At 42.8% G+C, this 12,048-nt stretch overlaps 1 protein-coding gene across 2 annotated transcripts in view; it reads right to left on the bottom strand.

Moving 5' to 3' along the window:
- Positions 1–11,645, bottom strand: part of TMCC1 (transmembrane and coiled-coil domain family 1) — a 165,859-nt gene extending 154,214 nt beyond the window's left edge. Inside the window, exons 1-2 of one of the 2 annotated variants that reach the window (XM_019536545.1) lie at positions 11,569–11,645; positions 5,827–6,049 (exon numbers count right to left, since the gene is read on the bottom strand). The gene's annotated coding sequence lies outside the window, so the exon portion shown is untranslated. Of the gene's footprint in view, positions 1–5,826; positions 6,053–11,568 lie in introns of both variants that reach the window. The other variant, XM_019536546.1, reaches the window with a different exon arrangement.
- Positions 11,646–12,048: the final 403 nt, after the last annotated feature.

Genomic DNA, 12,048 nt, shown 5'->3' with positions numbered 1-12,048 from the left:
GACTTGTATGTTAGCCTGCACATGCGCACACACACTTTTCATAAATTAAAAAAGGCTGTGACATCTTCCAGGTAATAAAACTCCAAAAAAGACTGGGGGTGGGGGAAATAGCATTGCAAACTCGTCAGAAGAGCCTAGAAACTAGAACTGCAATCAAGCAGCCAAATATTAATCAGTCTCCTTACAGGTGCAGCTTCTTGGCTTTACCCTTAATTTTTATGATTTGCAAACTGCACTGTCTTCACCTGGTAGCATCTCCATAAAAAGCCTCTGGACCAGTAAGTGCATGTTTTGTGGCACTTGATCAGAGAAGGTTGCATTAGGTCACCCTTAGCTAACAGCTCCTCTGGAGTAAATGGTTCTGAAGCCAGCATTTTATGTTTATATACTGCACAATCATGTCTCCACCTAAAAAAACTATAAAACAAAGTTCCTTGTAAGGGAAGTTTCCTGGTCTTCAAGTAACTGCCACCAGTTTGTGGAAATCTCAGTATTATATCATACTACAATAACTGGTTTAAAAGAGCCTAGCAACCAACAGCCAATCAGCATCCAGGCATCAGCAAAACTAAAAGTACAGCTTAACAGCTTGTGACCAGCTGTCATCCTCCTCATACAAAGATTATTAAATGGTCTCTTGCAATTTTGAACTGAGTAATGTGTCAGTCCATCTTCAGACATTTTCACTTGATAGAGAAAAAAAAATGCTTGCAATCTTATCAGGCTAAAACCCATTGAAAAATGGAAGAGTTAAAGTTTGCGTGAGGCCTGTATTCCAGACTGATTAGCAGAAGTATACTGTTCACCTCCACTGCTGAAGGGGGCACACAGAGAATCTATCAATCGTCAACTAACTAACTGTCCCAAATAGCTGGGGACTTGATATCAACATCCTGAATTCCACCCAGTAGCAAATACGAAGCTAGCCGAGATGTTATTAAACATCAAATGCCAGCATGGAATACAGTCCCTGCAGCCTGCCCTGCTAAGCAGCTAGCCATCACATTCTCCTTCAGCAGCAGCTTCCCATTTAGCCCTGCAGTAACCTAATCTGAAGGTCATGAAGTCAAGGATAAATCTGAATAGACGACACTTGAGAGAAGTGATCCCAATCCAGACATAAAATCCCAGTGGGAAAAACATCTCTCTTTCTGAAGCAAGGTGAAACCCCAAGAATAAAGTGGGGCTTCAAAAATACCCTTAAATAATGCACCTCAAAGCTCTCCAAAAATCACGTTCCTCAGGCACTATCCTTGCCAAACTAAAGTTAGTCCACTGATACTACCAAACTTCAGCAAACTTCATGCTGGGTAGGTAATGGGAACAATGAAACTGTACACCAAGTCATACGGAAAAGGTTTAAAATTGTTATGTACTTGAATACATAATACATGAACAAAAAACAAATCCAGGAGGTGAATCAGCGCTATAGATTTGGGAAGAGCAGTTACTCAATACCACCCACGGTATTTCTGATGGCAGCTCTACAGTGAAGACTGCACTGTGGTATAAAAAGTTACCTGAGTACTAAGAACTTCACACTAGCAAATTTATCTTGCCGAGCAAAAACCACATCAGAAATACTGACCTAGCGAAGACTAATAATGAAACTTATCAGCGGAAGAATACAGCACAGAGAACTAAGCTCTACTGATGGGAAATGAAGAAAACCAGATTTCCAGCCCAACACCAACGCTTAAAAAGTACTGAAGGAACTCAAGAGGCCTCCAGACATTGCTAAAGAGTGGCTTTTATCTTTGAGGTTAACATTCTCAATGGCCAAGAGCTGTGACCATTATTTCCATAAACGAAGGGATCCCAAAAATATTTCTTATAACAAAGGGAGGGGGGGGGGTGAATAGAAAACTTTTGAGCTATTGTCTTGTCACCCCATCTCCTCAATAATATTGCTAAAAAATGAAAAAACAAAAAGGGCACCACAAATAGTCTCCAACTGGTGATTTTGCTATTTCTTGAGCAAGGCTTATCGGCTATTCATTGAAGGATGCTGGCAATCTGCCCTCACTTGAATTGTTAGCAATTATGTTAATTTTTTTAGCAAGCTTAAGGTGCATTAAATCCAACTCTTAGGAAGCAGCTGGTATCCTCTTTAGACACTTTTACAATCTCAGTGAGCTAGTCTGGCCAAAGCTTATCATCATTATAAAAATGCTGTCTACCTAAATGCAGCCACTCCCAATCTGAATCAACACAAGAAAATACTTCATCAATACAAACACACAAAATGACAGCTCAAACTGTTTCTCTGGACAAAGTGATGATCTCAAGCCAGCTTAAAATAAAAAAACTGGAGAGACATTATCATACAGATAAAAGTGAGACTTTAGCAAATAAAACCGTGACTATATACAAGCATTAGTTGAAGATACACAATGGGGAGAGCCAGACTACATGCCCATAATATGACCATGATTCTTTGTTACTGAATCATAGGGGTTTTTTTTAATTTATCTGAATAACTGCATTTATCCACTTAAGGTCTACACATAATACTGCACCATCATTTTTAAAAGAAATTTTGCAACAGAAAGAGTAACAAAGAGGTAACAAGTTTCTTAACTTACAAATTTGTAGCCTCCCCCTTAGAGGAAGGCTTGCAAGATGATATACAGCACACATTTTTGAGTACATTAGTGAAAGAACCACATTTGCAGGACTGGAGGATCAATCAATAGCCAGTGAAGCATAAAGTTTTAAGTAGTGAATAATTCATCTATTTTTAATGACAGTGGCAACTACCAGGAACAGCAGCTCTGGGGCACCCTTAATTGAGCAAAAAAAAAAACCTGTAAGAGCTGACAGGTGATTGAAAATGGTATCCTTTTAGATGCAGCAGAAACAAAGACTGGTCCTGAAAACATACTGGTTAACTGACTTAGACTAGGCTCACATAGTAGTTCTTGAAGTTCAGACAGAAAAAACATTTTTGCATTTTGGGCACACAGGCACATACACACTAACCGCCTGACTACTTAGTGCAGTCTAGCTGTCAGAGACAGAGGCTGGGAGTCAAGACACTTACATTTTAGTCACTGTACCACCTCAGTCTTGTTGTGTAGTGCAATTGTAACCACTTTTTCTTATAGTTAAGAAAACAAATCGCTTACTTTCCAAGAATACCCCAGCTTTGTTCATAAATTGCTTTAACATTTCTATATGGGAGGCTTTATCTATTAAAAACAGCAAAGACTCAGACTTTTAATATTCCAAACTACTATAATATTGTTGGGGGTCAACTGTTTCAAGAACATGACAATGAAGTAAGATTGAGAAACTAATAAAGAAAATGGGAGCAAACAAATTCATAACCAAGAAGTGCTGCATTTTAACACTTTCATAATCCTGCTGAAATAGTCACACTGTTGTCTCATGACATCTGCTCACATGACTATAACCCATGTCAATACATCACTCATGCCACACTTCTCAGCCCCATAATTGGGAAGTATTTTTTCTTTTTCCTTCAAGAGAGAGAGAGAGAGAGACACTATCTAACCAGTAAGGAAATCATCTTTTTGATATGCTGTTCCCTCCAGACATACCATACAAAGTAATCTCTCAGACTATCTTTTATTGCAAGCAAAAAAGGTCACTTTTAGCCCCTAATTAACTTCAACTGCAAACTTCTTTAATATTCAGACTTATTCACAGCACAACCCCATGTACTGAAGTTAAGGCAAAGCAGTATTTAAATAACACCTTTCACAGACTTGTTTAGTGTTTACAAAGGATTGCAAATCACATTTTGTGCTTGGGTTATCTCAACTGTAAAATAAGGTTAGGGGACTTGCTTAAGATCACACACTTGTCTTGGACAGGGACAAGAATAGAATCTAGGTCTCCCGACGTGCTCCGAGGCACAGCAAGGCAGAAGTTCTGCAATGAAATAAGTATTTTTTCTTACAGAAAATGCCAATTCATCAAAACCAAATACTTCTGTGGGTACCCAGTTATTTTAAATATGGGCTAAAGTTTTAGCCAAAAATCAGTTTCAAGGCAAAAAGCTTGCATTAAAGAAATTTTTTTGCAAAAATGTTGTTGGTCTAATAAAAGACATCACCTCTGTCTACGAGCCACAATTGCTTTAGCCAAAAATCAGACACCCTCATTCACCACACAACAGCCAACAGCACAGGGGTCAGGGCACTTACCTGGGATGTGGAAGACCACAGTTTGAGTCCCTACTCCAGCAAAAGATTATTTATTTTCTTGTATAAGCAAAGACATAAGCCATGGTCTTCACATCTCTGGCAAGAGCCCCAGCCATGGGATTACTGGATATTCTCAATAAGTGCATAGGTCTCCATTTCTTTCATAGAAAAAATAACCTTGAAAAATTTTGATCAGAAAATCTACTTCCTTCCCAGGTCTAGTCTAACCTGAAAGTGACAACTGCCTCAGAGGGTAACCTAGGCAGTAGAGTTGGTTTCCTGCACTAAAAAGTTTCTCTTCCTCTCCATTTGAATTTCAGGGGTTATGTATGCTGCACCATATGCATTCAGCCAGTACAAACATTAATCTCATAAACAGGTTGTAGGTGACAGTTATACACCACTTCAGTGCACCAGCTTTGTGAGTTTTTAAGCAAAGAATTGCACCTTTTCAGAACAGTAAACTGGTCTGGCTAAATTCCACTACAGCGAAGCTGCCTGCCACTGCCAATGAGCATTAGTGTGAGCATTAGAGGATGAAAGCTGAAGATGGAAAGAAAGAGACAGTAACATTTATAAAAAATCATAAAGGAAAAATGTCAGTAGGTAATATCAATGCACACAATTACTTCAAGGCCTAAAGATACAACCCTAATGGATGGCAGCAGTATCACATTTGAGGCTCCAATTTTTTATTTCATTTTTTACTATTAGAAAGACTCAGCTAAATATGACCCGAAGACAGGAAGTAGTCAGACAAACAGCTTGCTGCTTTCTAGCCCTTGGGACAGTCGGGACACTTTGATATTCGTATCACATTATACGAGCAAGGCAGTCTTGCAGTTAACACAAAGGACAAGAGTCCTGGCTGCTCTAGACTTTTATACCTCAGTTACTGAGGCTGTAAATTTCTATAGGTTGGATATATTTTCATAACTCACAAAGAGGTACTGCAAGGTATCATGCGCCAACAAGCACAGAACATTTTAAAATCCTGGGATGAAGTGCAATGTACCTTCCTCCTGGGTCAATGGTTTTCACGATGCGTGACCAGGGCAGAGAAATGGGATGTCCTGGTTTAGCTATGGTTAAATAGCCACTTTCTGATTCTGAGGAGATCTTTTCATTTCCTCCAATTCCCCATCTTCTCCATATCTTAGAGATGCAGACACTTACTTCACAAGAGGATTGTGAAATTCAGCTAATGTTAGCTAAATACTTTGAAGATAAAAAGCTTTATAAAATTTTAAGCACTACCAAGGAGTGAACATGTGGATAAAGGGCTGAGGTTACACTGTACAAAGTTACTCACTATTCTAAAAGGAAACTTTTGAACGTTTCCACAGGAGGTTCAAATCAGGTCAGCTCACATCTAATGCCGTTTTGATATTCTGGTGTCTGTAATGCACCAGTGAACATATGCATATTCAACTAAATTTATTCTACTGTGTTCTTTATATTTTAGCAATTTGTATTTAAGGGCAACCGCATGTCAAATCAAGACATAGCTCAACTAAGACAAGGGGACGCTAATGCAGCAACGCCAACTTCTCCCTCCCTCCGCCAAGTGCCATTACTTTATTTTCTTTTCTTTAAACAGACAGGAAATACCACTTTCTTTAAAAAGTGCATTATGAGTAATAGATATACATACCTCAAACAGATATCCACACTAGCTCTTCTTTCCTTGCATAGATACACTCGCAGTTATAATCCAAAATCTTCAAAAAGGCTTCATTCAAAAGACAAAGATGGGAAACCATCTGAGGGTTGGGATGCAAAAATGGTCTTCTACATTTGCAGACAACTGTCATCAATAGTGCAGATCAGTGCAGAGCAAGCCTTGGCAAAAAAGCTTCCTTGTATAGGAATAAGACCTGCTGGAATTAAACAAGCACAGCAAGAAACAGAAAACCCATTAATGGCTGATCAGCTGTGAATCAGCAGCGTAGATTCATGCTTTACAGTATGATGCAGGGGACAGAGCATTAACTATTACTGTGAACACTGGGCTTTTAACATAAGCATCCAAGCTTGCTAGCTGCAACACAGAGATGAAACCCAAACTCAAGAGACAGCTTTCAGAAATTAACTCCCTGCTCCCCTTAACCATAATAGCTGGGTGAATCTTACATAATCTTTAAACATCCCAATCTCCCCACCCCCACTCTGATTATGAACTAAGCAAGGCAATTAGAAGACAGTAAGAGTACCACATTTCAAATAAGAAAAATTCATCCACACATCCAGGAGTCTAAGACCCAAATTTTCATAATCTTGTGGCCATAAATTCAGCCATTCAGAATTACTGTACATGCAAAAGCAGGTGTGGTAAATGCTTGTATAAACTCCACATGTATTTGTTTAGAAATATGGTCTGAATTTAGCAAAAAATCAGATCAGCTTGTCCTGCAAGAACAAGCCTTTAACTCTTTATTTTTAAGATTAGAGGAGGACTTTTTTCCCCACCAGAAATCTGTCATCTGATCCAAGTAAAGACAGGAATGCACTTTACACCATGAAGCAAGCATTAGAAGTTATAAAAATTACTCCCAATGTAGTGCCCACACCATACCATATTTCTCACCAGCATACTTCCCTGAAGCCTGATTACATATTTAAATCTTTTTCAACTTCTGATAAATTTAAACCTCCCTCTGCCCCATAGATAAAAGGTTGCTATTATTTGCCACCCCACCATCTCCCTCATGACTACAGGAGGGTCTCTACTACCCTTTCCTGCAGCCACTCTCCCTGCAAGTGGCTGTCTTCCTGCAAATAGCATAATTACCTGCTTCCATTTAGGCTAGTCACATACACCGGAGCAACTACCCATAGTTCCTGAACAGTAGCCATGAAACTGAGCAAAAGTTCACACTGCTACTAACTGACAAAAAATGAACCTGCAGTTAAGGCACTGTACTGAGGATAACTTAAGTACGAGTTCAATTTACATCCTGAAGACCTAAGGCAGATACAGGACAGAATATTTTACACTTTGGAAAACCTAAGTATTCAGTTAAATCTACCTAGGATAATGTAATATTAACCCAGAAATGAGGATATCACCTTCTATTGCTATTAGTAGCCTGAGAACCAATTCTTATTTATACCTTCCTTCATTGCTAAACAATAGGATGGGCACATTAGCCCAGCTAACGTGAATCCTGGGAACAACCTAAATATTCCATACCATCCTTTAGTACCCTAGTTCCATGACCTATGTTGTCACCACACCACTAAAGAGACAGGCTATGTTATGCACCAAGGAATAACCCAAACTCATGGTAAAAAGGGTCAGTGAACAATGGAAGTCAGTGCAGGAAGGAGAGGACCCAAAATGTGACCTGGGATGTTTTATATTGGATATGCTGTTCTACACAAGCACTCAAGAGTTTCAGCCTTATTAATTAATTTACTTTGAAGGACACATCATATAGATGAATTTATTTGGGGCAGGCAACACCTTTGTGCTCTGCGTTTGCAGCGTGGCTCTGGTTCACCACCAGGCCCCTAAGGACTGCAATAGGAGAAATACATTTGTGTATTTCGGTACAGCCTTTAGAAGTTTGTTTGTTTGTTTTTTTGAAACAGCAGCATTTTATAAAAGGAAAGGAAAATAGTCAAAGCAAAGCCCAGAAAAGCAGGGCTGGAAGGGACTAGTCCCCTGTTCAAAGCACAATCATCCCTGACTAAACCATCTCAGTCAAGCATTATAAACAGCTTGAAGACTGACATTAATCGACTACTTCTGGCAATTTAATACATTTCCTTCTTGCATAGCAGGAATCTGCTGACCTCTCACTCTAACTTACCTGAGCAAAAGAGTACACCTCATGAAACATATAGTTGGTAGGGTCAGAAGGGACCTGAGCAGATCATCGAGTCCCACCCCCTCCCATGGGGAGTTGTTCATAATCTAGTTTTTGTTGAACAGATTCACTGTGTACCAACAATATCTGTTGTCTTAAACATGGTAACATTATTTTTCTTAGATTCTAAAATAAAGCATTTAGGATGAAACTCCCAAGTTTGTAAACACTGACCTCAGGCTCCAGCGTATACACTACATTTCTGGCCTCAACTTTTTAATAAAAAGCCAATTTACCAACTTTGGGGGTTATAAAATATATCCCAGTTGAACTGAAGTGACATGACTCTGCCATTCTAATGCTAGAGGTACATTAAATAAGGCATTTTAACTAGCTTCATTGTGGGAGAGAAGGGAAAGATCTAAAAGAAGTTGTTGGCAAAGTGAACTTCACTAGAGGCAATGTGCATGAAGACACTAAAGCTGGACAACAGATAGCACATACTCCCGGCAGGAGTGCAACTGAACACATGCAGCCACATTCCAGATTTCGATTTCTAGCATCTGCTACAAGCCAGAAACAAATGGAGATGCTGGGGATGAAGCATAGTCCACACAATGGAGACTGGGCACAAAAAGGGGCTCCTGAATGGCTAACAAGAGAGTCATTTACAGGGATCCTGGGTTTTCTCTGATAAACCCCTGCCCCCCACAATGAAACACCACATTTCATTTTGATCATGGAAAAAATGTGGATTTTGAGTTACTATTTTAATTTGAAAATTGGGGATTGTTTTTTTAACCAGAAAAAACCAGGATCCCTGGTCATTTATCAGTTCAGAAGGAAAACATATCTACTCCTTACAACACATTTCCCCCATTTTCGTACAATGCAGCCTTGCTGCATGTTTATAGGTACCCCAAGTGCTCTGCAATCATTCAGTAGACTTCATGACAACCCTGTAAGGCATATGCAGACAAGAGCACGCATCCATATATTATGGGTGAAGAAACAGAGCCAAGCAAAGTGAAGCTACTCACAGCTCATAAATGAGTTGTGAACCAAGATCAGGAATCTCAATCTTCAAACCCAGTTTTTTCCCCTCCTCCTAAATAAAAACAAAAGAAAGAAAAAAGATGGGTGGGGAACAGGGGGGCTAGAATATGAAACTAAGTGAAGGGAGTTTCCATATAGGTAACAAGATACCATGAGAAGGATGGAGGCCATAAAACTCCACTAGTGAATGAGGAGGAGCCCTTGCAAAGGTAGAAATCTAGCTGAGGAATTCTGCCTTTGAACGCCACTTAACATTTCTTTAACTCTGTTTTTACCAGTGATTTTTTATCAAACAGTTGTTGTGCTTGGTTACAAGGATGGCAGAGTACCAGTACACAGTGTAGTGCATAGTTAACTGAAGCAAAAACTCTGAACAGGCAGCTCACTCAGATGGCCAATTTCAGAAGCAAACAGCAAAGGTAGTCCAGTAAAGTCATCTGTAAGCACAGTGCAGCGTATAGATGGATGAGATAAAACTGCTGTCTTTAGAACACACCTAGCATAATCTCCTTAAGTCAGTAAATCAACAGCAATTAAAAACTACAAGTAGCTGAGACTCAGTTACACTACAGGTCCAAAGCATGAATCACTGAAAGACCTATCATTTTTAATACTTGTTAAAGACTAGCTGGTAGGTCTGGTTTGTTAGGACTAGCTGGTAGGATTAGTATAAATAATATTAAATTTGTATAACGGGTAGCTTGTTCTGGCAGAAAAAAAAACAAATATACAGCCTAAAAATATTAGATACCTCTTCATACTAAGCACACACCCCTTGCTTATTATTAAAGTGGTTTATCACTGAGCCTAGACAGTATCAAGAACTAAAAGTATCATCAATTTCTAACTTTCTGCCATGTATCTGCCATTTCCATAGTGTAATTCACTGAGCCACCAGAGTTAACTCTGATAGAAAGCTGTCTGCTAGGGAGCTGAACTTACTTCCCAAAGTGAGAGAAAAATGATTTGGAGGGAGTGCTTCCAAGGAAACGGGCCAGCAAAAGAATCAGCTCCACACGTGGTGACCACCAGGGCAGAAGAACGCACACAGGTTTCCACCAAGTTATATCAGCAAACAGCCTATTCAAAGGCTTTACCGCATCCTCAAGCTACGAGCAGTCAAACAGAACTAGCTAGAGGTGAGCAGTTCTAGTGGCTGCCAGGACAGGATGTCCTGACTGCTCTACTTCTACTCCATCTCCTCTAGGATGTTTCCAAGGGGGAAGAAGTCTGTTACACTAGCACTGCTTTGACCATCGTGGTGCACATAGGACGGTCTCTGATCCCTCTTCTCCCATGAATGCCTTTACTGATACTCAAAGCTTGTTCAGGCTGATTGAAGTAAAAAAAGCCGATTTTTAGCTTCCTCCTTCAACCTTGCTGAAGCTGGGAAAAGCTAAGAGTAGCCAGGGCAGCACTAATGCTGCCTGTTCAGGCTTAGAAAGATGAGACTTCATTGGCCCACTTGCAGATGGTTGCTACCGCAACTGAGAGGGTTACAAACGCGACGTGATTTTGTCTCCACCAAAGGCTTCTACTGCACCAAGATGCTCAGTGTCCCATCCTGTGCCTGCCCCATCCTCAAGCTAAGATAGGGGCAGTTCTCCTGGGTGATGCAAGGGCAGGACATCCAGGCTAATCTACTTCAACCCCATCCCCTCTGCAACTTTCCTGGGGTAGGAAGGAAAGCCTGTTTGTTACTCTAGTGTTGCTCTGACCAGCCTGGTGCACACAAGATGGTCTCCACCACTTCCTCTGCCTCCTGCCCCTTCCTAAGGACCCATGGCCTCCTCAGGCTGCCCTCAGGTTGGTTTTTAGCTTTCCAGATAAGACGCCTAGCTAAAGCTGAAAAAAGCGATGAGTAGCTGTGGCTCCAAATGCTGCCTCTTCTGGCTCAGGAAGACCTGGCTGGTCCAGCGCTGAGGGCTGCGACTGGGTGGAGACAAAACCCCTTTACACAAGCAGGCTGTGGTCAGTGCTGCCCCTGCTCTGTCTATGGGTCTTCTTTGCTTACTCCTTCCCCCATTACACACAGTGCACACCGGAGTCTCTAACCCCCCCAGCCCCCATTACACACAGCATGCACGGGGGTCTCTAAGCCCCACCCAGGCCCTGTTACACACAGCATGCACCAGGGTCTCTAACCCCCTCCAGCCCCCATTACACACACCGTGCCCCGGGGTCTCCAAGTCCCCCCAACCCCCCTTACACACACCGTGCCCCGGGGTCTCTAAGACCCCGCCGGGCCCCGTTGCACACAACGCACACTGGGGTCTCTAAGCCCCTCCGTCTGTCCCTGCTGGAGACTCCCATTGCACCGGGGGTCTCTCTGAGCGCCGCGCCGTTACACACAGCGCACACCGGGGTCTCCCTGAGCCGCCACCCGCCCGCCCCCAGCACACACAACCCGCACCGGCGCGCCCCTAAGGCCCCGGCTGTCCCCGCCCCGGCAGAGGAGCCCGAGCCTGTGCCCGGCCGGGCCCCGCGGCGCCCCTCCCCCGCCGGGCCGGGCCAGGGCGGGCACTCACCGGGGGGCGTCGCGGCCGCCCCGATGCCGGCGCGGTTGCTCCATCCCCGGCTCCCGGCGCCGCCGCCTCCGCCTCCCGGCGACGCGCGACGTCAGCGCGCAAGCTCACGCGCCGCGACGTTACCGCGCCACGCCCTCTGGGGAGGAGCCGGGGCGGTGCTGACCACGCCCCCGGCCGAGCGACTACGCCCGCGCGGGACGCAAGTGCAGGTGTAGCGGTTCCGGGCTGCGCTGGGGAGGGGTGAGTCGGTCTCCGGGGACCCCCGCGCTCACCTTGACTCACGTTACATATAACACGCAACAAGGTGTCCGCTCCCCCCCGGCACACGTTACATATAGCAGGCAACATGGTGTCTCTAAGTGCCCCCCCGCGCCTTGGCACACATCATGTATAGCACGCAAGGAGGGCGTTGTAGCCCTCGGCACACGTCACATATAACGCACAGCTCACCCGTGAATTGTGCAATAAATGTTGAACAGC

This window comes from Crocodylus porosus, unplaced genomic scaffold, assembly GCF_001723895.1.
Source record: "Crocodylus porosus isolate Cpor-Errol unplaced genomic scaffold, CroPor_comp1, whole genome shotgun sequence".
Taxonomy (NCBI): Eukaryota; Metazoa; Chordata; order Crocodylia; family Crocodylidae; genus Crocodylus; species Crocodylus porosus.
Note: the sequence above shows the minus strand (reverse complement) of the source record. Positions and strands in the feature narration are given on the sequence as shown.